The sequence below is a fragment of the Lycorma delicatula genome, chromosome 7 (genome assembly GCF_047948215.1).
Source record: "Lycorma delicatula isolate Av1 chromosome 7, ASM4794821v1, whole genome shotgun sequence".
Taxonomy (NCBI): Eukaryota; Metazoa; Arthropoda; class Insecta; order Hemiptera; family Fulgoridae; genus Lycorma; species Lycorma delicatula.
Window position 1 is genome coordinate 4,339,982 of NC_134461.1, and position 27,349 is coordinate 4,367,330.

The following is a 27,349-nucleotide window of genomic DNA, read 5'->3' on the forward strand; positions in this document are numbered from 1 at the left end:
TTAAAAGCACCGTCCAACGTCTATATTCGGATTTAAAGTTAATACGTAGATAGATACGATGTACACAGCGAGTCATATTTTAACTGCTAACGTAAATTTTTCAAATCCTTTTAAATAATAATTTTCAGATCACGGAATTCGTCATAAATTCGTCGGTAAGAGGCGACGAACTACGTTTACAGTTCTAAGCGTGACCTAATCTAACAGTGAAATGAAAACGGGGAAAAATAAGCGTGAAAACATTGTATTTCAGTTCAATTAGATTAGTAAAAAGAACAGTTTCAAAAAATACTTAGTTTTGTTAGACGTTTTTTTCCATTTGATGAACCGCGGGACTCGAATATATCACTTTCTCTTGAAAAAGGTGGATTTACGAATCGTACCGTTAGGTAGCATTACTTGATAGTACCAGGCGGCGTGCAAAAACTTTATAACGTACTTGGAATAATAAAATTTAAAAGAAAATATATTACAGCTTGTTTTAATAGTAAATGCTGTTATATAAATGAAAGTACTGAAGATGAAACAATTTCTTTAATTCCGATCGCTTCTTTAAAAAAAATAATAAAAGAATTAGTTTACAAGAGATTATACTAATTTTATTAAAAAGGAAATAAATAAAACGTAAAGAAATTCTATTGGTAAAATCGAATTTAACGATAAAAATCGAGAGTTACACTTACAAAGTAATAAGTGCCACCACGGATTTTCGATTCGTAAAAGTCATACTAGTTTTATTAAAAAAGGAGAAATACGGTATGAAGTCTTGTACGGTATGAATACGGTATGAAGTTTTGTCGATATGACTATCGACAAAAAAAATATTGGTCGTGGAATTCAATTTGTTCTAACGCAATAAAATAAAAGAATAATCTAACAAAACGCAGTGATATCAAAAAAAAAATTACAATGAAATTGTAAACCGTACGGTAAGTCGTGCAGATATCATTTCTTCCGCTTAAAAAACAAAAATTTCTGTAATATAAATAGAAGTATTTTTATCAAAACGATACTGATATCAAAAAAGGTAAAACACTACGTTTCTATTTTCAAAATCTGCTATTAATTTAGAATTTTCTTTAAAAAAAATATACACGTTAAATATATGTAATAGACAATAAATATGCAATAATAGATAATAAACAATGTTTAACCGTTCCATATAATAAGAAAAAAATAGAAAGATTTGTTACAAAACTTTCTATTTCGTTTACAAAAATAATGTAATTCTTATAATTATTTGTCGTTTAAAAAATGAAATCGGGCCGGTAAGAGTTTTGTAACAATCTTTCTATTTTTTTTTTTTCTATTTATAAAGTTATAACTTTATAAGATAAAGTTATAGATTTAAGTTGTAACATTAAAGTTTAAAGTTATAAGATTTATAAGTTTTAATTTATAAATCCTTAATTATATTAAATACTTCATAAAATTTTTTCACCGCGGTGTACGATAAAACAGAGCGCGAAACATACACACAACTTAACGAATCTTGATGTTTAATAAAACGATACCGATGGTTGTTCTGTCGTAAAAATCTTTCACTAAATTTACGCCGTCACTTATGAAATAAACTTTATAATATGCGTATGATAAAACCACAACCGCGACTAAAGAACGCTGCAAGTCGTACCAAGAACCGAACTCACGCTAAAGAAAATTTAATCGCGTTGAATCGGTCATTACTCGACTCGCTGACACGTCTATACGCATCTGGCTTGACGTGAGATGCCATCGTTCGACTTACGTATGAAATATACGCGTAGGTCTACCGCACGTATCGCAATATAAATCAGATGCGAATAAACAAACGTACAGACGTATTAAGTTATTTGTATTGTTTGTTCCACGAACGGTGGAACAAATAAATTTAAGGAGTTGTAACTTGAGAACTTGCACAAGGGTTTGTTTCGGAATACATATTTATATTCAGCATATAAAATATCGTGTAGAACACCTAATCCCTTTTCAGTTGGTAATTTATGTCGATCAGTGTAACGAACGGTTCATGATTTATCGGAAGTAAAGACGATCGTTAATATACAATAAGAAAAGCAAGAGAGGTGTGCTTCTGTACGAATTAAAAAAAAACGCAACTAACCGAGCTTTTTCTCGGATAGATCGTGGAAACCCGCAGAAGAAGCTTGCTAACAGTAGCGTTGTAAAATATACAGTTAATTATGTAATAAAAATTACAGTCGGTTTAAGTACATATTAATCGTTTAAAATATAAATATAAATGTTACTTATACTTAATAAGTGTAATATTTATTATACACGAAACAGTCGTAAACTAAATAGAAAACCGTGGGAAGATGATAATGAAAATTAATTAAGCGCTTGGTTATGCACAATTTAAAGAAGATGCAAAACCTATCCGGGAACTTATTTAATTCTTATTTAAATTTAGTATTCTTAAAGAACTCGTGGACTGAGAAATAGTGTTTTTTTTTTTAAAGAAAACCTTTTAAATAAATTGCTGGCAAAGTCGAAATACATATATTATATTTCGCAAAATGCTGTTTATATATATATATATATATATATATATATATATATTTGTTTAGACAGCCGTAAATAGAATTTTATCGCTTAGTACATACGTGTCTGGAATAACAATTTTTTTTTGTTCTCGAGGTCGCGGTCGAAGCCGAAAAATTAATCATAATGGTATCGGTTTTTCGGTTTCGCACCACTGCCGATTTACGTTAATATTTTTGAATATTTTGTAGATTATACGGTAGAAAAATTAACTATACCGTAGTTAAATACATTATTTTACTAGTACCTGAAATTAAATAAAGCGTAGGGATTTAATTTTTTTACGTCGTTTCGGTCGTTTTAAATTTTAGTAAAACAGATTATTTAACGCTATCACGGAAAACGGTGAGCTCTTTTCTTACAAAGATTATTTATCGTTTAAACCGTGAAATATTGTTATTTCAACGGTAAAATTTGGCCACCGGCTTCATTATTTTAGAATGCGTCACGAAAGAAAGATTACGAATCGTAGGATGATAAAAATGAGATTTGCACGTTCTTAAACCTATAATTATGATCTGTAAAACCGATTACAATACCCGTTTTTAAATATTTACTTTTTGTATTTACCTTGAAATTTTAATTCGGTTGAAGTAAACCGATAGAAATTACAAAAAATTACGCGTAAATAATTAGGGTAATACGATTTCAGCGTTTCATAATATCGTTAACAGTTACTTTTAACTATCTTTTCTGAAGTTTAAAACAAATTCCGATAACGGTTTAATTTCGGCTGTTATTCGTCTTAAAAGATTTTTTCCCCGAATAGAATCGTTTGACTAACGATTACGGTACTTCGGTATCTTTATATAATTCTAATTAACTAAAGCGATGGAACAAAATAGCCGGAAATCTCGGCGACCGCGATCTCTATGAGAAAAAATTTCTTCGTATAAATGCGCAAACAGTATAGACCTGAAACCATCAGGAAAAAACGTTTGACTGTTCGATCGATATCAAAAGTTTTTTTAGTGAAATTTGAATCGGAATCGTCGTTTAAACCCTTCCCATCGGCAGTTTTTCCGACGGTTTGAGGTATCCCTTCAGAGGAATTTTACTAGCGTAAATTAAATATTTGCCGACACCAATAACGGAATCGGCAATTTGTATTTTTTTTTGTTTTGTTTTAATTTCTGAATCCTTCGTAAAAAGGCTGAAACTGGAATTTCTATTATTTATAATATAATGGATTACCGTCCTTGAAGTATAAATTTTCACGTTACAAATTACGATCGCAGTTATTATCTACAACAAACAGCTATCGGGTAATAAGATGGAGAAAAGACCTGTGAAGTGAAACGTTTGATTATTTAAACTTCAACGTTAAACGCGTACGTATTACGGTCGTTTTGATATATTTTCGGTATCTTTTAAACGCGCGTTACTTTTCATTCGACGCGTCGAAACGATCGGCATCATTTCATCAGCGACGCGTGTTTTTTTTAAATATTTGACGTCTAGAAAGTACGACGCTCAGGAATCAACGTCCCAGTCGGTCTTTACTTGCCGATGAGCGATTCACCGAATTGAAGTCAACGTCGGTACCGATCTGCCTTCTACAAGTTAGAAACGATTTGAAATCTAAAGCTACCGTTATCGAAATAATCGTTTCAACTTGTTCAGAGTAGCCGATCTAAGCCGCAAAATAAAAAAAAAGTATTAGCTAAATATATTAAACGATTAACGTTAATTAATATTAACGCTTATATTTCTTAATTTTTGTAAGCGAACCGTAATTTTAAAGGGGGAATATTGTAGGGTAAAAAACCGAAATAAGTATTTTACTACCTTTTTTTGGTGTACCGACTTCTTTAAACGTATGATAATTATAAAAGCTATAAAATCCTTTATTTTCATAGCTGTTGACGCAGATATGCGTGTATATTTTCGATGCGCTTTATTACATTTTTTTTCTTTTCCCGTTAGTCTATGATGGTAGGTAATAGACAACGGTCTATGTATGTTTTCATTTACCGACACCTTACGAAATGAGATGCAGGCTGCGAATATCGGACCGTCAGCGTTCCGATTCGATTCCGTTTAGTCGTTTCACGATAATTAAATCGATCGGGCTGAAACTTTCTAGGGGATATTCGCCTGAAAATATCAGGGGGTAAATCACGGGGTTTTAGACTATTTTTTTTTTAAGGTTTAGTCCGATCACCGACAAAATTATATCGCACGCGAAAAATATCAAAGTATTAAGCGTTCTCTTAAAGAACCCGAAATAGATACTTTAAAAACCGTTTATATCTCATTACGTAGTTGATACGACCGATATAAAAAATGTTTAGTAACGAACTCGGATTCGAATTGAAATCGAAAGAAAAAATGAGGGCGTAAATGAAAGGGGGGACTGCCAGAGAGGAGGAAACGCAGACGAACCGTAACGCCTCTACGAGCCAGACCGGTCACCGTAACCTCCTACTCCTACTGCCACTACAGCCTCACTGAGCAAATCGCTTAGTTTCGACAGCGGCCTGGCCGGTACGACACCGACGTGCTGCGATGTCGTATTCGAATTAAATTTTAAACCGTTTCGTATGAAATCGATCGTAATCTTTTCTAATAAAAAGTGTTTACGAGGAAGTTTAACGACCGGCAATCGACGTCACCGTTTATCGATATCCTCTTCGGATTCGATTGTTATTCGTTTGCATAAATAAGTACTTACGATGAACGGGTGCGCGCGTGAGTGTCCGCTTGTTTAAAATACGAGTGCAATAAAGAATCGGGTAAAATGATTAATCATAAACGATGGTTATATGTAATAATAAATGTGACTTTAAACGGTATCGTACGTTATGCGAAAATTAAATCCGTATTTTTTTATTAATTAATACGATCTCTGTGCTGTATGTAAATCGATGGATATAATTAATAATTCAAATTTAATTACTCCTTATAAACGAGGTAAGGTGTGTTATACTTTGTATTTTTTTTAGTTATTATAAGGTGCCCGAATTACAAGCCGCTTTACAAATCATTGTATTATAAAGTAAAAATTAACTTTATACGTAAATTAAAATGCCTATCTCTGTGGCAGAGAGGTAGCATCACGGCCTTTGATCCGGAGGTCCCGGGTTCGAATCCCGGTCATCCGTTGCGTTTTTCAAACGCTACAAAATTCCATTTCCGTATTCCACGCTCAAGCTTTAAGATTATATGACGATATCATCAAGTAAAAAAAAAAAGTTCAGTACAATATTTTTAACGATACCGATATTCGGTTAACTCATGATCCACTGCTTCTGTGGTCAGGATGGGCAGATCCAAATGATTTATTTTTTTAACCGCTGTGTTCATTTAATTTTTAAGATCATTTCAAAAAGCAAATTTATGTGGATGATTCGATTAGGTGTGCCGTAAAATTTAAACGTAAAATTTTAATTTAAACGTTGTTGTATTTTACATCGCTAAATCTTTTGTAATGATATTTCTGATAACCGATTAGATCGCGTTCTGTTACAGATACCTACACAATTCCGAAGAGTGAAATTTGGAAAACAGACCGAATCTTTATATCGGTATTCTCTTCATAGAAATTGGGTAAAGCCGTTCTTCGAATACCATTTTCTACTGCACATTTTCTGTTGCACTTCATTTCATCTTATTTCATCTGAAAGTGAGATACGATCCCCCATTTCTTTAATAAAATGACAATTACACAATTGCATTGTGGTGGACACCACATGCGTCACATTGTTTTTGTGGTATCGGCATTTTATACTAGTTTATATATTAATTTTGTTTCTCGTCGCTTAACTAGTTATGTGGTGTAAGTGAGAAAGTGTCGGATCTGTAACCGTAGACACATCGGTTCGAATCTGACTTCATACACAAATATTTTTTTTAACTTTATTTTTTAACTTAAATATATTAATATTTATTAACCTCTGTAAAAATTTTTGAATTAAAGTGAGATGTATATGAAATTTTATTTCGCTAATAACTTCTGATTTTTTTCATACTTTTTTATTGTTATTATTGAAATATTATTTATTGTAAAAAAAAAAAAAAATGTAAAATCAGAGGTTAATAATTATTAATAAATCAATACATTTAAATAAAAATAAAAAAAAGTTAAAAAATATATGAATATGATGTCGGATTCGAACCGACGTGCCTTCCCGTTGTAAGTCCAAATATTTCATTAATTAAAACTTTCTTTGGGTACAACTCTGTAACGGATGAAAATAAGTACCGCTTATGATATATCGTTGAAAAGATGTCAATGAAGGATTATCACTGCAGTTAAGAAAAAGTCCAAAATCCAATTTTTTTGGATTTTGGGCTTTTTTGAACATTTTTGGTCGTGTCGATTGCAATCAAAAGACGAGGTGCACAACTAGATGTTACAACAGTCCCAAAACTAATCTTTTTGAGTTATGCGAGATACATACGTACGTACATACATACATGTCAAGCCGAAATTAATCAAAACCGTTGAAATCTGAAAACCGAAATTTTTCACGATCGCAATACTTTCTTTACTTCGTACAAGGAAGTAAAAACGCAACGTTAAACGGTTTTCGTAAATAAGAAAAGGTATATTTTTTCGGATAAAATCGAATCTGTGTAAAATCAAATAGTAAATGCCGTATCAGAATAATTTTTTTTTTTAATGAGAAAAATCTTCACGTTCACGTTAAAAAATACTCGAGAAAATTGAAACGCTCTCTTTTTTTTTTGTTTAGCCTTTGGAATCACCGTTAAGTATTACTTCACAGGATGATATGTATGAATGTAAATGAAGTGTAGCCTTGTACAGTCACAGGTCAACTGTTCCTGAGATGTGCGGTTAATTGAATCCGAACCGCCAAAGAACACCGATATTCGCTATCTAATATTTAAACCCGTATAAAAGTTATTGCCTTTACTAGGATTTGAACCGTATAACTCTTGACTTCGATATCAGCTGATTTGCGATGACGAGTTAACCGCTAGACCGGCCCGGTGGGCTGAGAAAATCGAAGCTAAGTTTTTAAAAAACTCATAAAATTTCAAAATTTTAATTTTCCTTTCCCCATCTTGCGATAATAGGTTTTGTAATAATTTATTCACTAGCGATGTATCTTATAAAAAAATGTTCTGCCAAGAATCAAAAAAATAAAATCTGAGTACGTCGTATTAAACATGTTAGACAATTGTGACAAAGGAGTACTTTTTTCAGTTATCTGGTGGGTCGAGAAACACCGGGTAATTCATCTTTCACACACGTGCGTGTGTGTGAATTCCATATCTTGATAATAATTCTGAAGAAAACAGTTTTTATAAAGAAGCATTAAATAATATGATCAATATATGTATACATATATAAATAAATAAATAAATAAATATATATATATATATATATAAATATATATATATATATATATATATATATATATATATATATATATATATATATATATATATATATATATATATATATATATATATATATATATTTATATATATATATATATAGAATGCTAGCCCTTTAGTAACTTTTCAAACATTATGCACAGAAAAATGAAATTTAACAAAGGCTCTTACTTCGAAATGATTTATTTTTCGGTAAGTGACCGTTACTACTTTTCTAAGCCACCTTGGAGGGAGCGACTCAATTATTTAATGGAAGATGTAGAATTTTAATACACATCATTTTAGGTGACACTGAAAAACCCTACCAAAATGGTGGCGGCTATTTAATATTTTTTTACAGCTAGTTTCAAAAATGTTCTACAGTACCTCTTAAATAACTTCTCTACAGTGAAACGCTAAAAAAAATGAAATTTAGTAAACGGTTGTACCTCGAAACCATCTATATATCGGTACGAGAACATTATTTCGGTTGTACTGTAGACCGTTTTTGAAACTAACCGGAAAAAATATTAAACGGTCGCTATTTAAGTTTGGATTGTTGTATTTCGATTTTTATACGTCAAAACTTTTGATTGTCAATGCCTGTTAAAATAGTATGTCGCAATCCTCTAATCTTCCTCTTTCCATTATAGATTCTCGTTTTGCTCCCTCGAAGGGGAGTTTGAGAGGGGTAGTCTCATACCGAAAAATATATCGTATCGATGCGGTATTTGCGATATTGTTTGTGCGGGTGAAAATATATACAGTGAAACTTCCCTTAACGGATACTTCCCAATAACGTACTCCTAATGTGATACACTTTTAGATTCCTCAGCGGTTTTATAACGGTATTAATGGATAAAATACTTCTTAATAACGGACGCGGACAATGATTTTACCTACAAAAACTATTCGATCAGGTCTTAAAAACGGACAGCAGGATTAAAGATTGTAATTTTTCTTTTTTTTTTGTTTTATACTCGGTGTGACTAATTTGTTTATTTGTTGTGAATCGCAGCACTTCCCACGTAGACGTTGATGTTATGACTTCAGTCGATTCATCATACAGCGTGATTCATCGTCATTTGCTATGCAAGTGTATTCTGTACATTGAACGCGTGTAATACTTTCGCTACGGTACAGTACTGTATTTTTTCTCTATTATGTTTTCTAAATGTACGTTTATACGTTCAAATTTGTGAATTTTATAATAATCGATACGACCATCATTACAGCGACTTAAAATATCTTAAAGTTGGCGCATGACGTTAAAAGAAAAAGTAGCAGTTGTAAACGTCTACGAATAAGAAAACCTCAGTGCGGGTGATACGGCAGAGCATTTTGATGTCGGGGAAACTCAGATAAGCGATATCGTAAAAATAAAGATTGTTATCCTAAAGTCACGGACTGAAAATGACAGATCAGTAAAGCATACTTACATTTCCCAAAACGCCAGACCTAGCGGTTGATGATTTCACTTACGAGTGGTTTTGCTGAGCTCGTGAGTGGTTTCGCTGGTCTCTGGAACTTTAATACTGAGAAAGCCCTAAAAATGCTAAAGAACTCGGTTACGATGAGTTTAAAGCATCAGAGGCTCTTCTTCTTTGTTTAACAGCCCTTAAGCTTGTCGGCAGCAGCTGTCCACTCTTCCCGCTTATCGGCTTTTCTCTTTAGCTCCCGGTTAGTATCGCAGTTCATATCGTACATTATCTGTTTTATGAACTCCAACCGAGGGCGCATTCTTAGCCACCAAGGTCTGGTTAAGAGGGTGATGGAAGGGAAGACCTCAGCTGGAGTTCGTAAAACAAATAATGGACGATATGAACTGCGATACTAACCGGGAGCTAAAGAGAAAAGCCGATAAGCGAGAAGAGTGGACAGTTACTGCCGATGCGCCCTATTAGCTGAGCTCTTCTTCTTAATCGTTTCAAAAAGCTTTTCTCTTCGTTAACTCTCTTAAACCCTCCTCGTTTGACGCTTTTTCCATCCGACTTATCTTCATCGACCTTCCGTATCGCCAAACTTCAAAAGCCAAAAGTCTCATCTTTTTCTCTCTTCCGATTGTCCACGACTCGCTTCCATACGATCTAATACTCCACACAAATGTTCTCAGTAATTGTTTTCTCGACTCAAGGCTTATGTTATTGTCGTAAAAATGTTTTACTTTTTGTTAAAGGCGTTCTTTGCCTGTTGTATTTTACACGCTATTTCTTTGTTACTTCTTCCATCACCTGTTATTTACTTCTTAAATATTTAAACAGTTCTACATCCTGAATAGCCTCACCTCTAAGTTTTATTGTCGATCTATTCGTACCAGTATTATGACTGTTAATACGCATGTGAAATTCTTCTTTCAGTAGCCTATCCGAAACAGTTAAAATTCATTGCAAGTCTTCTTCGCTTTCTGCAATGTCAACTCTTTCTCCCTGAATCGTTACACCTATACTCACTTCCTCTCTAATTCTAGCGATGGCTTCATGTATATATAAGTTGAACAAATATGGAGACAGAGAATGTTACAGCATTGTCGCATCCATTTTTTAATGTTTGCTTCTTCTTTTTTGTTTCCGCAGAAAATTATTTCATTTCATTCTGATAAATACTGTAAATAATTCTTCTTACGATCAGGGGATAGGTTAGGTAAATTCCGAATGAGACATAAGGGTTCGTATAAAAATGTTTGTGGTGAAGCTGTTTTTTTTCTTTCCTGAGCGCAAAAACCAAAATGTCGTCGTTAGCGGCCGAACACGATATTTATATAAAAAGTTATATTTAAAAGAATAACCTAAAAGTTACATCAAGTAATTTGCAATCGTAGAATAGATGGAAAGCGCCCATATCTTATGCTAAAAACGTAAGAAAATCAGAGTTAAATACAATAATTGAAATTTAATTTACAGTGAAGCTGGTGCTGTAGATGAGAATTTGGTGACCGAGGGGAAGAAATGTTAAATGAAATACGCGTGAGTTATAATGAAAAAAACTATTTTTCATTATGGCCTATTTTCCGGGTTTTACCCTACAAAAACAGTGTTTTGATGTGCAGAGGGGAAGATATCAAAAGAAAGAATGACTGTTATTTTGGCTGTGAATATGTCAAGTGAATTTGAAAAACCATTAATAATCGATAAAGCTGCAAAGCCACGTTGTTTTAACGGCGTGAACGTAAATTCATTAGACATTAAATGGTATTCGAATAAAATTTTTTGGATAATTAGGAACTTAATGATGGATTGATTTTAAGTTTTGCTTGTACAACAGGAAGGTAAAATAGGAAAGTCGTACTATTCTTGGGCGATGCAAAATCCCACCTCGACGTTAGCTTGGAAAATGAAAAATTGATATTTCTTGCTCCAAATACTACGCAGTATGTCAAACCGTTGATCAGAGGATCGTTCATAACTTTAAACTTCGGTACAGAAAAAAGGTGTTACCGTACTTATTATCAACATTGAAAGTTACGGATGAGCTTTCTAAAAGCATTAGCGTGTTGGATGAGGGTTTATCGAATCGCACGGCTAAAACAGCAAGCTATAAAGCAGGCTACTACTACGAGTGAGAGATTGTTTTGTAAAAGCCGGTATTAAAGCTTTACAACTAGGAGCGGATCCAGCATCTGAATTTTGAGAGCCCGTTGGGGGCAAGGGATCAGATTTTCCTACTCCCTTCTAATCGGGTCGGTTATATAATATTTCATACACTTTTATCGGATACATATTGTATTCTGAATTCTTTTTAAAATCGTTTAACCGATCATTAGTATTGCTACAAAAAAAGCAAAAAGGGCGGTTTCGGCAAAAAGTAAAAAAGCGCTTAAGTTTCTTCAATTTTATTTCCATTTATAAAAAATTAAGCTGTAGTTATTCGAAGTGTCCCCCACGCGGACTCCAGAAGCTAAATTAACTTAAATTATTTAGGATTGCATAGTTCTAACAACTTTAATCAAAACTGTCATGCAAACAATCAAAATTATGTAACGATATAAGAGGGGATAATAAATAATAAGATAAGGATTTAAATTAAGTTTATTTTTATTGTTTCATTCGTTTCAATATTTATAATTAATCTATTACGATCCAAAATTTTACACAATTTACTTCATACAATAATAATAATACAATAATTAATACAAAATCAATAATCAATAATCATACAATAATTCAACGGGAGGAGATTGTGGTGGAATCAATGGTTCCATTCTCGCTGCAAGACCTGAGTGAGGCGACTTAGTTGATTAAAGGCGGCAAGAGACCTGGGCCGGATGGAATCCCCCCGGAGGTCGTAAAAATTGTGGCCGAGACGGTGCCTGGTGTGGTATTGCGTGCAATGAATATGATATTGGAGATGAAATGGATACCTGAACGGTGGAGAGGTGCAAGGTTAGTGATGCTAAGGAAGACTGCTGGTCCTACGGGGGCACAGATATCGTTTCGACCACTTTGTTTATTGAATTGCTTCGCGAAGTTATTTGAAAGACTTGCTCTTCGAAGACTAAACGACGGCGTAGAGATGGCAGGGGGACTTCATGAGGACCAATTTGGTTTTCGGCACGGACACTCGGCGATTGATGCTATCGGTCGAGTGATGAATATTATTCGATCAACTACGCAGGGCACACGGAGGACGAGAGAGATAGGTGCGGTCATGCTGTTAGATATACGCAATGCGTTTAATGAGCTGCCATGGGAAGTTATATTTCGTGAACTAGAAGCAAGATGAATTCCGGCATACCTGCGAAGGATGTTGCACGAATATTTTAAGGACAGATTCGTGGTGGGCAGGTCGGAAGGTGGTAAAACGAAATTTCCGGTGGAGAGGGGTATTCCTCAGGGTTCAGTGTTGGGTCCGGCCTTGTGGAGCATTGCTTTCGGTAATATTTCTAAGGCAGCGCTATCCGGCGGGCGTCACCCCGGTGGCGTTTGCTGATGATTTGGCACTTGTGATTGTGCGCAAAACGGAAGAAGAACTGATGGCGGCCGGTGAAGAAGCGGCTGAAATAGTTAGGAGGTGGCTAATAGCTCATGGTCTACGGCTTGCTGAAGACAAAGTGAAAGTTGTTGTTATGGCTGGACGACGCAGACTGCATCCATTGCGTTTTAGAGTGGGACACACGATAGTCCACCCTAGTCCAGCTGCGAAGTATTTAGGCGTGTGGCTGGACAAGAACCGATCCTTTACTATACATGTTGAGGAGGCGGCGAGAAAGGGCGAAAATGTGGTGAAAGCGCTCAGCAACATGATGAGAAATAAGGGTGATCCTCAGACGGGTAGGAGGAAACTGTTGGCCAGTGTGTACTCTTCGGTGGTGTTGTATGGAGTTCCTGTATGGCTGGGAGCATTGTCGAGGGCCAGGAACGTGAGGCGTTTGGTTATGCAACAACGTCGGCTAAACATACGTGTCATCGCAGGGTATCGTACGATCAGCGCCGAGGCGGCTTCGGTTATAGCTGGAGTACCGCCCATAGACTTAAACGCGCAAATTAGAGCTTCAATAGTGAATGGAGGGGACAGAAAGGAGGCAATTAACGGTCTCTACATGGCTTGGCGTGACAGATGGCGAGATTCGGACAAAGGAAGGTGGACCTATGGGCTGATAAGAGACGTCAGGAACTGGGTGGAGCGAAAGCATGGTAACACAGGCTAAGAATTCACCCGGTTCCTGTCTGGACATGGATGTTTTCGGGACTACCTGTACAGGATGGGCAGATGCCATACAAGTCGCTGTCACGATTGCGGCGGACTGGATACAAAAGAGCATGTGGTGCTTTTTGCCCTAGATGGCGCAACTTCCGCGTAGTGCTCGGGGATCAGGGTGTGGAGGGGGCCAACAATATAATCGAGGTAATGCTCAGCAATAGCAATAAGTGGGAGTGTGTCTCGACTACGATCGCATCAATAATACGAGAGAAGGCCAATGAAGAGAGGCGACGACAGGCTGAGTAGATGCGAATCTATGGAGGCTTAGAGTTCGATGACGGGTGATCAAGGGCTTCTGGGGGTGGTAGGCGGGGGCTCCTCGGAGTCGTCGCTCGTCGATCGCCCCCTGGGGACTTCTTCCGATCACACGGATTCGGATAGTAGAGTGCCTGGGTGATCATGCAGGGGCTGTACAAACCATATGGCATGGATCCGGCCCCTGCATGGTAGGAGGGGAGGTTTTTTAGCGGGTGAGAGCCCCGCACTGCCGTCAATACGGACCTGACGGCGGCTGGCAGAGCTTTTTCCTCCCCTACGGAAAGAAAAAAAAAATAATACAAGAATTTATTTACAAAATAAATTTATCTCGATGAGTAAGCATATTAGCATAACGATCGATAACGCGATCTATATCGATTTGCACATCATTATGAATATGCATTAGAGCAAGCGATGTCAGCCTCTCTTAATTACCTATTAAGAAAAAATATATATTCACATTAATTAAGAGTTGCAACCGGTTTTTTTGACAATACAGTATCGGTAAAATGTTTCAATTCTTTTTAACCGGGTTTTCGAAACGCAAGGCTTTCGCGCCTTTGAGGGGGCCATGGCCCTCGGGATCCGCTACTACTACAGACTGACTTCGATTCCGACATCGAAATTCTTACTGAACGCAATGAAAATTCTGTGAAACAGCGAATTACAAGAACTTACTGAATCGTTTGGAAACTACAAAGAATACCGGTTTTAGTACTACAGTGATTTTATCGGTCGATTACAGTAGTACATAAAATATGAACGTAGAGAACAATGTTTTATTTTCAGAAAAACAATAAAAAAGACTTAAATTTTACAGTCTTTTTAATTAGTAATTAATTGTTTTTTTGTTTTTTTTTTAATTTTTCATTTATATGAAATAATACAAAATACTGTTGTTCTATTCGGAGTTTTTTTTTTCTGTACAATAACCGAACAAAATACTGTATTCACGATTTATTGCTGTGTGTGTGTGTGTGTGTGTGTGTGTGTGTGTGTGTGTGTGTGTGTGTGTGTGTGTGTGTGTGTGTGTGTGTGTGTGTGTGTGTGTGTGTGTGTGTGTGTGTGTGTGTAAAATTTATCTTTAATATTAATAAGTTAAAATAAAAGATACATTTTTTGAATCTTTTAATATGAAATAAGCCTGCTACATGGTTCGCATTCGGGTTTCATACAATTAGTATTTTTATGAAAGATACTGTTAGCTTTATAGACGATATGTTTTAACCGTTTGCTGATGACATTAAAATTTTCAAAATAAATATTTTGTTACCGTAAATACATACCACAAGAATAATATAAATCAATACAGATATTCACGCTTAATTCATAAAAATAAATAAGGTTTGATCGTGGTAAGTGCTAATTTGCTTATTCGGTATAAAATGCATACATCGTAATAAAAGCGTTTTGAGACGACAAAATTAATTTAATAAATTAAGAATAAAAACTTAGCTGGAAGTTTTTAATATGTTTAACTTATACCGGTATATAAATATAAAAAAATAATAACAAAAATCAACGGGATTAGATCGATAAATTTTTATTTCAAATACAGTTTTTAACCGTAAACGATCTGCGAAGATATTTCCATAAAATACTGACAATTTTAGTATATAAAATATCCGCTCTGCAATGAATCGGAACACAAATTCGCGTATAGCCGGCTCAAAGGTTGCTACGGGTAAAAAAACTGTTATTTGTAAATCGCATTAATAACCGGCTGCTTCCGCTTTATTATTTAATTTTTTAAAAATAAGGTCGGAAGTTATTGCGAAAAAGGATCAATAACAGACGATAAAATCAACGAGCGACTTATCGATAATAAATCATCTGACAGGATAAAAAGCAAAACGTGCAGACAAATAATACGAATATTTGGTGCGATAACAAATAATAAATTAGCTCCGATGCAAACAAATGTTTTAGAAATGTCCAAGTTCATAATAAAAATTAATAAATGCGTACCGTTATAAAAAACGAAAGATTTGTCAGGGGGTTAATTTCAGGAACTACTGAAAAGATATGATAAATCGCTACGCTTGTTTTAAAGCTTATTCCTTCCCGAGACGCGCAGCTTATATTATAATAATTACGTAATTTATACGAATACTCTCTCCCCTGGTTTTGCTCCCTCGGCCATATAATACGCAGACTAGATAAAAAATAATCAAAACCGTGCCAAAATCGTTTATCGAATGCGTCCACCGATTTGGAATCTGGTTCTAAAGGTTCAGAAGTTTACCACCTTAAAGGGTTAAATTAAGTTTTTACTCTTGTAACCTCCCGCAGTTCCCCTTGAGTAAATAAAGGGGGGTATTATATTTACAAAAAGAAATTGAAATATCGCGATAAATTTTTTGAATATATATTTTTTAATTATTTTCTACCTTTAAACAAAGTTTGAATACCGTGTAATAGAATTAGAGGATTAGGCTCCTTTTCCGCCTCCAACGGTGTCTACTCTCCTATCGATCTTCTTAATTGAAGCTGAAAGGAAATATTGGGATATTCGATTTTTTTTCAAATATCCTACTTTAAAAAAATATTGAAAATCTTGTCGGCGAAAAACATTCACCTCATACCGAGCTTTTTAGTCCCCCTCAATTATCTTTTTGTTTGTTATCGCTATCAGATGATTTTTTATCGGGAGAAGTCGCTCATATCTTTTGTTAGTCCCCCTCGACTTTATTCCTTTTTCCTCGATTAAAAAAACTTAAAGCAATAAGAACAGCCTTTGCTGAAAAAATATTACATTAATTCTCCTTAAACTTCGAGAAAAAATTATATAATTAAATCTTGGAATACGATCGAACGATATTCAAACTGTTATTTTTCTTTTTTCCAAAATGCGTTGTTTTAGCTTCAGAAAGAAATCGTTGAATAGAATTGTGTTCTTTTTCTTCCCAAAAGGGAGCCCCTCTTCTTTCCTTCAATTAATGAAATATGAAATAGTAGAATATTGCAACGGTTTGTTTTTGAAAATATGTCATACATAAGAACATAAGAAAGAAGCCGTAATTAGAAAGGGAGTCCGACAAGGATGTTCCCTGTCTCCGTTACTTTTTAATCTTTACATGGAACTAGCAGTTAATGACGTTAAAGAACAATTTAGATTCGGAGTAACAGTACAAGGTGAAAAGATAAAGATGCTACGATTTGCCGATGATATAGTAATTCTAGCCGAGAGTAAAAAGGATTTAGAAGAAACAATAAACGGCATAGATGAAGTCCTACGCAAGAACTATCGCGTGAAAATAAACAAGAACAAAACAAAAGTAATGAAATGTAGTAGAAATAACAAAGATGGACCGCTGAATGTGAAAATAGGAGGAGAAAAGATTACGGAGGTAGAAGAATTTTGTTATTTGGGAAGTAGAATTACTAAAGATGGACGAAGCAGGAGCGATATAAAATGCCGAATAGCACAAGCTAAACGAGTCTTCAGTAAGAAATATAATTTGTTTACATCAAAAATCCTCCTCTATGAATCATGAGACCTTGCCGTTGGTGAGGGGGCTTGAGTGCTCAGGGATACAGAGTAGCTGGACCGAAGGTGCAACCATATCGGAGAGGTATCTGTTGAGAGCCAGACTAAGGAATGATTCCTGAAAGAGGGCAGCAGCTCTTTCAGTAGTTGTTAGGGGCGTGAGTCACAATGACTTAAACGGCCGTATCAACATCACTCAGTCCTCTGAGTACTGCGCAGCTGAAAGCAATGGAAAACTACAGCTGCTTTTTTCCAAGAAAATGTGGCTCTCTGCATTTTCACATATCAATAATGGAGGCGCCTTCCTTGGTAAAATATTCCGGAGGTAAAATAGTCCCCCGTTCGGATCTCCGGGTGGGGACTACTAAGGAAGGGGTCACCAGAAAATTAAAAAATAACATTCTACGAGTCGGAGCGTGGAATGTTAGAAGCTTAAAAAAGGTTGGTAGGCTAGAAAATTTAAAAAGGGAAATGGATAGGGTGAATGTGGATATAGTAGGAATTAGTGAGGTTCGGTGGGAAGAGGAAGGCGACTTTTGGTCAGGTGATTTTAGAGTAATTAACTCAGCGTCAAATAATGGGCAGGCAGGAGTAGGTTTCGTGATGAACAAGAAGATAGGGAGGAGAGTGGAGTATTTCAAAACGCATAGCGATAGAATCATTGTAATAAGGATAAAATCAAAACCTAAACCGACAACGATTGTTAACGTTTATATGCCTACAAGCGCCCATGATGATGATGAGGTAGAGTGTGTATACGAAGAGATTGATGAAGCAATTAAACACGTAAAAGGAGATGAAAATTTAATAATAGTTGGAGATTGGAATGCAAGCATTGGAAAAGGCAAGGAAGGAAATATAGTGGGTGAATACGGGCTGGGCAAAAGGAATGAAAGAGGGGACCGACTTATAGAGTTTTGCACGAAGTATAATTTAGTAATTGCCAACACCCAATTTAAAAATCATAATAGAAGAATATACACTTGGAAAAAGCCAGGCGATACTGCAAGGTATCAGATAGATTATATCATGGTTAAGCAAAGATTTAAAAATCAACTCGTTGACTGCAAAACTTACCCTGGAGCAGACATTGATAGCGACCATAATTTGGTGATAATGAAATGTAGATTGGGGTTTAAAAACCTGAAGAAAAGTTGTCAGATGAATCGGTGGAATTTAGAGAAGCTTGAGGAAGAGGAGGTAAAGAAGATTTTCGAGGAGGACATCGCAAGAGGTCTGAGTAAAAAAGATAAGGTAGAAAATGTAGAAGAATGGGAGATTGTTAAAAAGGAAATTCTTAAATCAGCAGAAGCAAACTTAGGCGGAATAAAGAGAACCGGTAGAAAACCTTGGGTTTCAGACGATATATTGCAGCTGATGGATGAACGTAGAAAATATAAGAATGCTAATGATGAAGAAAGTAAAAGGAACTATCGGCAATTAAGAAATGCTATAAATAGGAAGTGCAAACTGGCGAAAGAAGAGTGGATTAAAGAAAAGTGTTCAGAAGTGGAAAGAGAAATGAACATTGGTAAAATAGACGGAGCATACAGGAAAGTTAAGGAAAATTTTGGGGTACATAAATTAAAATCTAATAATGTGTTAAACAAAGATGGTACACCAATATATAATACGAAAGGTAAAGTCGATAGATGGGTGGAATATATTGAAGAGTTATACGGTGGAAATGAATTAGAAAATGGTGTTATAGAGGAAGAAGAGGAAGTTGAGGAGGATGAAATGGGAGAAACAATACTGAGATCTGAATTTAAGAGAGCATTAAAAGATTTAAATGGCAGAAAGGCTCCTGGAATAGACGGAATACCTGTAGAATTACTGCGCAGTGCAGGTGAGGAAGCGATTGATAGATTATACAAACTGGTGTGTAATATTTATGAAAAAGGGGAATTTCCGTCAGACTTCAAAAAAAGTGTTATAGTTATGATACCAAAGAAAGCAGGGGCAGAAAAATGTGAAGAATATAGAACAATTAGTTTAACTAGTCATGCATCAAAAATCTTAACTAGAATTTTATACAGAAGAATTGAGAGGAGAGTGGAAGAAGTGTTAGGAGAAGACCAATTTGGTTTCAGGAAAAGTATAGGGACAAGGGAAGCAATTTTAGGCCTCAGATTAATAGTAGAAGAAAGATTAAAGAAAAACAAACCAACATACTTGGCGTTTATAGACCTAGAAAAGGCTTTCGATAACATAGATTGGAATAAAATGTTCAGCATTTTAAAAAAATTAGGGTTCAAATACAGAGATAGAAGAACAATTGCTAACATGTACAGGAACCAAACAGCAACAATAACAATTGAGGAACATAATAAAGAAGCCCTAATAAGAAAGGGAGTCCGACAAGGATGTTCCCTATCTCCGTTACTTTTTAATCTTTACATGGAACTAGCAGTTAATGATGTTAAAGAACAATTTAGATTCGGAGTAACAGTACAAGGTGAAAAGATAAAGATGCTACGATTTGCTGATGATATAGTAATTCTAGCCGAGAGTAAAAAGGATTTAGAAGAAACAATGAACGGCATAGATGAAGTCCTACGCAAGAACTATTGCATGAAAATAAACAAGAACAAAACAAAAGTAATGAAATGTAGTAGAAATAACAAAGATGGACCACTGAATGTGAAAATAGGAGGAGAAAAGATTATGGAGGTAGAAGAATTTTGTTATTTGGGAAGTAAAATTACTAAAGATGGACGAAGCAGGAGCGATATAAAATGCCGAATAGCACAAGCTAAACGAGCCTTCAGTAAGAAATATAATTTGTTTACATCAAGAATGAATTTAAATGTCAGGAAAAGATTTTTGAAAGTGTATGTTTGGAGTGTCGCTTTATATGGAAGTGAAACTTGGACAATAGGAGTATCTGAGAAGAAAAGATTAGAAGCTTTTGAAATGTGGTGCTATAGGAGAATGTTAAAAATCAGATGGGTGGATAAAGTGACAAATGAAGAGGTATTGTGGCAAATAGATGAAGAAAGAAGCATTTGGAAAAATATAGTTAAAAGAAGAGACAGACTTATAGGCCACATACTAAGGCATCCTGGAATAGTCGCTTTAATATTGGAAGGACAGGTAGAAGGGAAAAATTGTGTAGGCAGGCCACGCTTGGAGTATGTAAAACAAATTGTTAGGGATGTAGGATGTAGAGGGTATACTGAAATGAAACGACTAGCACTAGATAGGGAATCTTGGAGAGCTGCATCAAACCAGTCAAATGACTGAAGACAAAAAAAAAAAAAAAAACATCAAAAGTTAATTTAAATGTCAGGAAAAGATTTTTGAAAGTGTATGTTTGGAGTGTCGCTTTATATGGAAGGGAAACTTGGACGATCGGAGTATCTGAGAAGAAAAGGTTAGAAGCTTTTGAAATGCGGTGCTATAGGAGAATGTTAAAAATCAGACGGGTGGATAAAGTGACAAATGAAGAGGTATTGCGGCAAATAGATGAAGAAAAAAGCATTTGGAAAAATATAGTTAAAAGAAGAGACAGACTTATAGGCCATATACTAAGGCATCCTGGAATAGTCGCTTTAATATTGGAAGGACAGGTAGAAGGGAAAAATTGTGTAGGCAGGCCACGTTTGGAATACGTAAAACAAATTGTTAGGGATGTAGGATGTAGAGGGTATACTGAAATGAAACGACTAGCACTAGATAGGGAATCTTTGAGAGCTGCATCAAACCAGTCAAATGACTGAAGACAAAAATAAAAAAAAATCCTACCGCAAGAAAATATCCTTTATTTTCAGGAGATTCAGTCATCCTTACCTTCTTGCCTGTGTGCACTTCTAGCTTCTTTAAATTGAGACCGAACGCTTGGAACGTCAATACTTTCTTTTATAATTTGTAATATTTCTTGCGGGCTGTATAAACTTTACGTTGTTGAAAATACGAGAAACGTAGGAATATCCATTCTAGCTATTTTAAACATCCTTACGTACCTTCATTAAAGCATTCATCATCGTTTTTCAAGGACACATATTAACACCGATAACGTCCATGAGGTCTGGGATCCCTTTTCTTATCGAATCCTTTAATTGATTAGAATAATTATTTCTCGTGTTCAAAACAAAACCGAAGTTAATCGTGATCGAAATACACGGAAGGGTTTTCCCCGTTTAAAAACTTTCACGTAATCATCCTTTGCGTAATTAAAGTTATAAAAATTATATTAAGTTATATTAATTATATTTACAGTATTAAAAATTACTTCTGAAAACAATATTCACCGCTTCTTCGTGTGATTGTAGTATGCGACCGCTACCCGGTTGAAATCGAGTGCTAGTAAATAAATAAAACGGTCAGATTTAAATAAACCGAATTTAATACAATTTAAATTTAAATTTAATTTAATACAATGAATCATCAACAGCCAAAACACATGGCTATTATCATCCGCACGGCCTTGTATTTCGTAAACAAGGGGATAAACCGCATTTATATATAAATTATTGTTATTACTATTATTATGTACGCTACCGATCTTCGTAGTGGAGGATTAGAATATCTGCCTTTCATTTGGAAGTTCTGGGTTCGATTCCTGGTCAAGATTAAATTTTATCGCACGCTAAAGAATTCGTTGTTAACCGGCAGTAGCTGTTATTGTTGGCGTACAAATAAATAAATAATTATAATAAAAGTAAGAAGAACAAAAAACCCGCCCGTTAAAATGAGAAAGCTTTAGTTGCAATCGAACGTTTGGTTTTTTAAATGTTAGCGCTTTACTCTTCACCGATCGGTGATTCTTCTATTTTTTGTTTTGCACCGGAAGTTACTGTAGCAAATCCGTTTATTTTTTTAATCGTATTTATCATAGGGAACGGTTTTTAAACGGTAAGTTATATCGTCTTCGTAAAAAACAATGACGTTTTAAAATACGATTTTTTTCGTAAACGTCGCACGATGGCGGACTGTTATAGCATAACTACGATTTTATCTTGTTAATAAAATTATTGTATTTGAAATACATAAGAAAATTAATCGGAAAACGCCGGGTAAAATAATAACGGTATTTCTGCCTTCCAAAGGTCAAACTCGTTTCTCGCGAACCAGCTTGTTTCAGCTGTATTTTAAATAGAAATTAGGCTTAAAAAATCGTATAAATAAATAAACGACACTAAAAATAAGAAAATAATACTTTTTTAATTCTGAATTTTTGAGCGCCGTCTAATAAATAAATTTTTTAGTAATTGTAAACGGGAATTTAGTAATTGTAATAATAAATGGAAATAACAGATTAAGACACACTCGTACCGTTATAAAATACATTGAAAAAAAATTCAGATTACGACAATCCCGACCAAAATGACAGTCATTTAATGCTTTTCAAAGCTAGTTTCAAAATCATATAATAACAATAAACGCTAAAAATAAAATTATTTAATAAACGCTCCTGATTCAAAATAATCTAAATTTCGGTACGATTATATTTCTAGATTAGTTTCTGCGGGCCGCTTATGAAACTAGCTCTCTCTTCTTTTTCTGTTTAGCCTCCGGAACCAGCGTAAGGTATTACTTCAGAGGATGAATGAGGATGATATCTATGAATGTAAATGAATTGTAGTCTTGTGCAGTCTCAGGTCGACCGTTCCTGAGATGTGCGGTTAATTGAAACCCGACAACCAAAAAACACCGGTATCCACGATCTAATTGTCAAATCCGTATAAAAGTAACAGCCTTTATTAGGATTTGAGCCTTAGCTAGGATATGAAACTGGCTGTGAAAAATATTAAACGGTCTTCATTTAGCGTAGGGTTGTTGTAGATCGAAGTTTATTATTTTAATTTTTAAAATAACATTGAAGTTAATATCGGTACCTCTTAAAATTATTGCCAAGGGGCAATTACAGTCAAGGGGCCCTTTGGATGTTTGGAGTGCGGTGATCTCATTCAGAAAATGTAATATCGTTTAGGGTTGCCTTACTTTTCTAAAATTTGCATTATTTTCATTAATTTAATTTAAAACCGGACTTTTGAATAAAAATCTGGACTAATCTTTCGTTTCATTTATCCTTTCCCTTGATGAATTCAATTTTAGTAAAAAAATAATTATCGGGAGACTAAAATGAAAGAAACTTAAATCTGAAATAGTCATTTCAGATTTAAGTTACGTTATCTACAGACTTATGTTATCTACGCTGACATTAAAATATTTCACAGACACAGACACCTCGATGTCAAAATTAATTTTGATTTTACGTTTCAAAGCGCAGCTTCGATATCCATTAAGACATTTTAGTATGAATCTGATTTTTTCCCCAAAAAGAAAAAGCGAACCGGATGGACAGAAAAGTTCGTCACAGTACTCGGCTTATATAATTAGTACTTTTGTGTATTTCTTTTTATGAAGTTACCGTTGTCCGTTCATAATTCTGATTATTCTTTTTACCGCTGTTTTTAATGAACTTTGAGAATTACTATAAATTTACGGAGGTAACTCCATTATCGGTGAGTCGTGTGATTTGAATTTTTCGGTTATTTTTTACCTAATATCTTACGTCATTCATCCATCAGGTTTAGTAAAATGTAAATAATTTTTAGTAATGTAATTGAAAATCGAATGAAAATAGGTTTTAAACTACTTTCATAAATAACTATTTTGAAATTTCAAACGGAGTTTTGTTTGCGTATTTTTGTGACTTGTTTCCGGGGACTTATTTTGATAAAGGGTTTGAAATTATATACGGATGTATTATTTTATTTGTTTTTAATATCTAGTGATATTTTACGGACGGACGCAACATAAAAACCGAAAAATTGACGTGTAATTCGGTTTGTATCGTCACATAACCTCCGATAAAAATTCCAAAATATTATATCTAGAAACATTTGTTTAATTTCGTAGAATTTAATTTTTTGTTTGGAACAAATATTTGCTAAACCGTACCGTATACAAGTAATTCTAGTGGAAAATATTCCGGCCATAAAGGTCTTAAGGACTATCGAATTCCCTTTTAAACTTTTTCTGAAGAAAAATCTGTTTTTAAAAATTTTACAGACTTCAATTCGTATCCCGTTAATTCGGAAGGTACTTGAATTTATATTTTAAGAGGGACTAAGATATCCGGACTTATACTATAAGAACTGCGGTCGTGGAACGTGAAACAGAATCCACGAACGCCCATATCTGCAAGTTTTGACGACAAAAGCGTAGACCTTGAGAGCCAGACATACCCTCGCATAATAAATAATAGGAAAGAAAAAATAAAGATAACGAAAAGCGGTTGCGGTAAGTTATAACGATTTATCCGCAGATCGACTGTGAAACAAGACCGATAACCGCACAAAGAAAAATTCAAGACCGGGTATTACCCGGGGGTCGAAACGTTTTCGTTAAAGAGACATCCCGTGTAATGACGATTTTTCATCGACCTACGTCGAATAACAGTGCTTTTCCTACAGAAATTAGATAACCGTTTAAAATTTCAGGTGGTTCCTACAGGAACGACATCGCCCGTTTCCGAAATCATGTGGCGTATGAAAATACCCTTCTGACGTTTAACCGATCCCTATAGGAGGTAAAATTCTATTTGTAAAATGTATTTTGAAGGAATAATCGGTGAAAAACGATTTAAATAAACGGGATGGACTCCTTCGTCGGATATTTTAAGTTTGTAATATATTATTTTTCGATCGAGATATAATAGATTCTTTCTAAAGGTATCGTCAAAACCCATTAAAATTTTAACTCTGTTGTTCGGAACCTTGACAAACAGAATAAAAATACAGTAGAGAGGACGAACTGCTTAAATTATCTTATGTGTAGAAGAAAAAAATTATTTACAAAACAGAACAATATCCACCCCTCCGACGAAACGGACAACAGAATCGTTTTTGTGAAAACCAACAGGATTATCAAACGTTATGTTACCCTTGTATTTATATTTATTAATGCGGTGGAATTTTTGCTGAAAACGATAGCTGCTTTTTCTTTAAAAGAACGTCGAATAAAACAACAGAATTGTTTCGTACATCGACATAATTCTGCGACTCACGAAAAAAGGACTTATGCTTTCGTTGCCATTTTTAATAAATTACCGAACCGTTAAAAAAAAACCTACCCGATTTATTTAAAATATATTTTGATTAACCACATCTATTTTTGATTTTATAATTAATTGTGTATATTGCGATCGATCTCCCTCGATCCATTTACGCAAATGATTTGTCAGTTTCTCCTTTTATCCCTGGAGTAGCAATTTTACCCGTTCCTGATGCGATCTATATAATTAATTGTAATATTCAAATCAGAATAAAGGATTTATTTAGCGATTACTGAGAAGTTTATGGAATAAACTTTTTTTAAGCGGTAAATTTATCACTTTAGTCGGGTAAACGTAGATAAACAGCGAACTAAAAATTAATAAAGACAATATTTTAATTTTATTAAATTAAAATTTTATTATTAGTACTACATATACGACTTTCCGATATGTCTTGTACAGTTAAATTTATTTTTTCCGGAGAGATAAATTTTCATAAATAATTTTTTTTATCTTTTAATCATATTGTAATTTATTCTGTTGTTTTTCACGCTATCGGATCGGATATAGGCCTGCCGACTTCTAATACCTTATGTTAATTAAGCGCATTGTCTGTACAGTTTACGTATGCGTACAGTGAAATACAATTTTTTTTCGATAATTGAAACTAGTCTGCTTTCGTACGGGTGTAGCGTATCGGTTCCAGGTTCGAATTAAAGTTACGTTTTGTTTCATTACAAATAATGTATGGGCGGTCAAAACGGCGATGCAGGGGATGAAGATAATTTAATCTTTCAGTAACAGGTAAAAGTTTTCCTACAAATAAATCACGCTTCGGTTTATTTGCGTATTTTAATTTTATTTTACCTCAAGTAATTGTAGACATGCGTTCCATTACAATTAACCTAATTTACTTCTTTTTTTTTTACAAAATCAGGAACCGGCTGATAGGAGCGCAAAAAAAATAGCAGAAGTATCAAATAAGGTGCGAGGTAGGTGAAAGCGGTAACATTACTGGAGAGAAGGCCTATAATAGTAAAATAGGAATAAAGAAGAAGGGACGAAGAAATTATGGCGTCGATGTGAGAGAAAGGAGGGCGGTTTTAGGAGAAAGAAAGATGGACATTTTTCAGCGATCCTTAGAAATAAAAGAAAACTTTCAAAAAGAAGCTTTGAGCTCACCGAGAGAATTAATTGTTAAAAAACCGATATCCGATAAATCCAATATCCGAGGTAAGCTCGGCCAACAACGGTCGTCGATGTGTCCTTAGCCGTTAAAAGAAAAGGGATATCTGATGAAGATGTTTTCAGTAAAGAAATTTGGCGTTCTGAATTGGAGTTAAAGGTTTACTTAATTGTGAATACCTCTCCGCAAAAAAGAAAAATAAATTACTAAACTATCGGTCTAAATAATATTACCGCCAAACATTTTGTATTTCTCCACGTATAAAAATAAAAATTTTTTAAATGTTTTACATATTGTGTAGAAGGGGGTTAACGTACGATCGTTGAATTTGGTTCAGTAGTTTATACTTTGCCAGCTGTAGAGACGAGCTACACAATGCAGTACTATATAAGACCAGGTACACTAATCGGATCAGATTTTAACGTTTCATAACCTACATCTCACCTAAAAACACAATTTTAACATTGAAAAATTACAGAAGGATTTATATTTACATACGAGTATATGTTGCTCTGTCTTCGCTTTATATCTTTAGACTGAATGGATCGATTTGGATGAAATTTGGAACGATTATTTCTTCTGTAAATGGGGCATTATAACGTTAAATTTTGTTCACAATCGGTACCGTAACATAACCGAATGCCTATTACGACCTGGAAACTAAGATATTTCGGAGTCCCATAAAGGAATATCGAGAGGAACTCCTTTTTTATTTTTTAGTCGCATTATTGTTTGCCGCTTTGGTAATGAACTTAGACGATCTTTAATTCACGGATGGGGAATAAGTCTATTTATTTTTGTCGGTAATTTGCTTGTTTGATATCTT

At 34.6% G+C, this 27,349-nt stretch overlaps 1 protein-coding gene across 2 annotated transcripts in view; it reads left to right on the forward strand.

The window, feature by feature from the left end:
- Nucleotides 1-27,349, forward strand: part of LOC142328195 (glycoprotein 3-alpha-L-fucosyltransferase A-like) — a 181,231-nt gene that overhangs the window by 62,494 nt on the left and 91,388 nt on the right. The window contains exon 1 of one of the 2 annotated variants that reach the window (XM_075371770.1): nucleotides 5,337-5,454. The exons of the other annotated variant lie outside the window; for it this stretch is intronic. The gene's annotated coding sequence lies outside the window, so the exon portion shown is untranslated. Of the gene's footprint in view, nucleotides 1-5,336; nucleotides 5,455-27,349 lie in introns of those variants that run through there. 2 annotated transcript variants of the gene reach the window in all.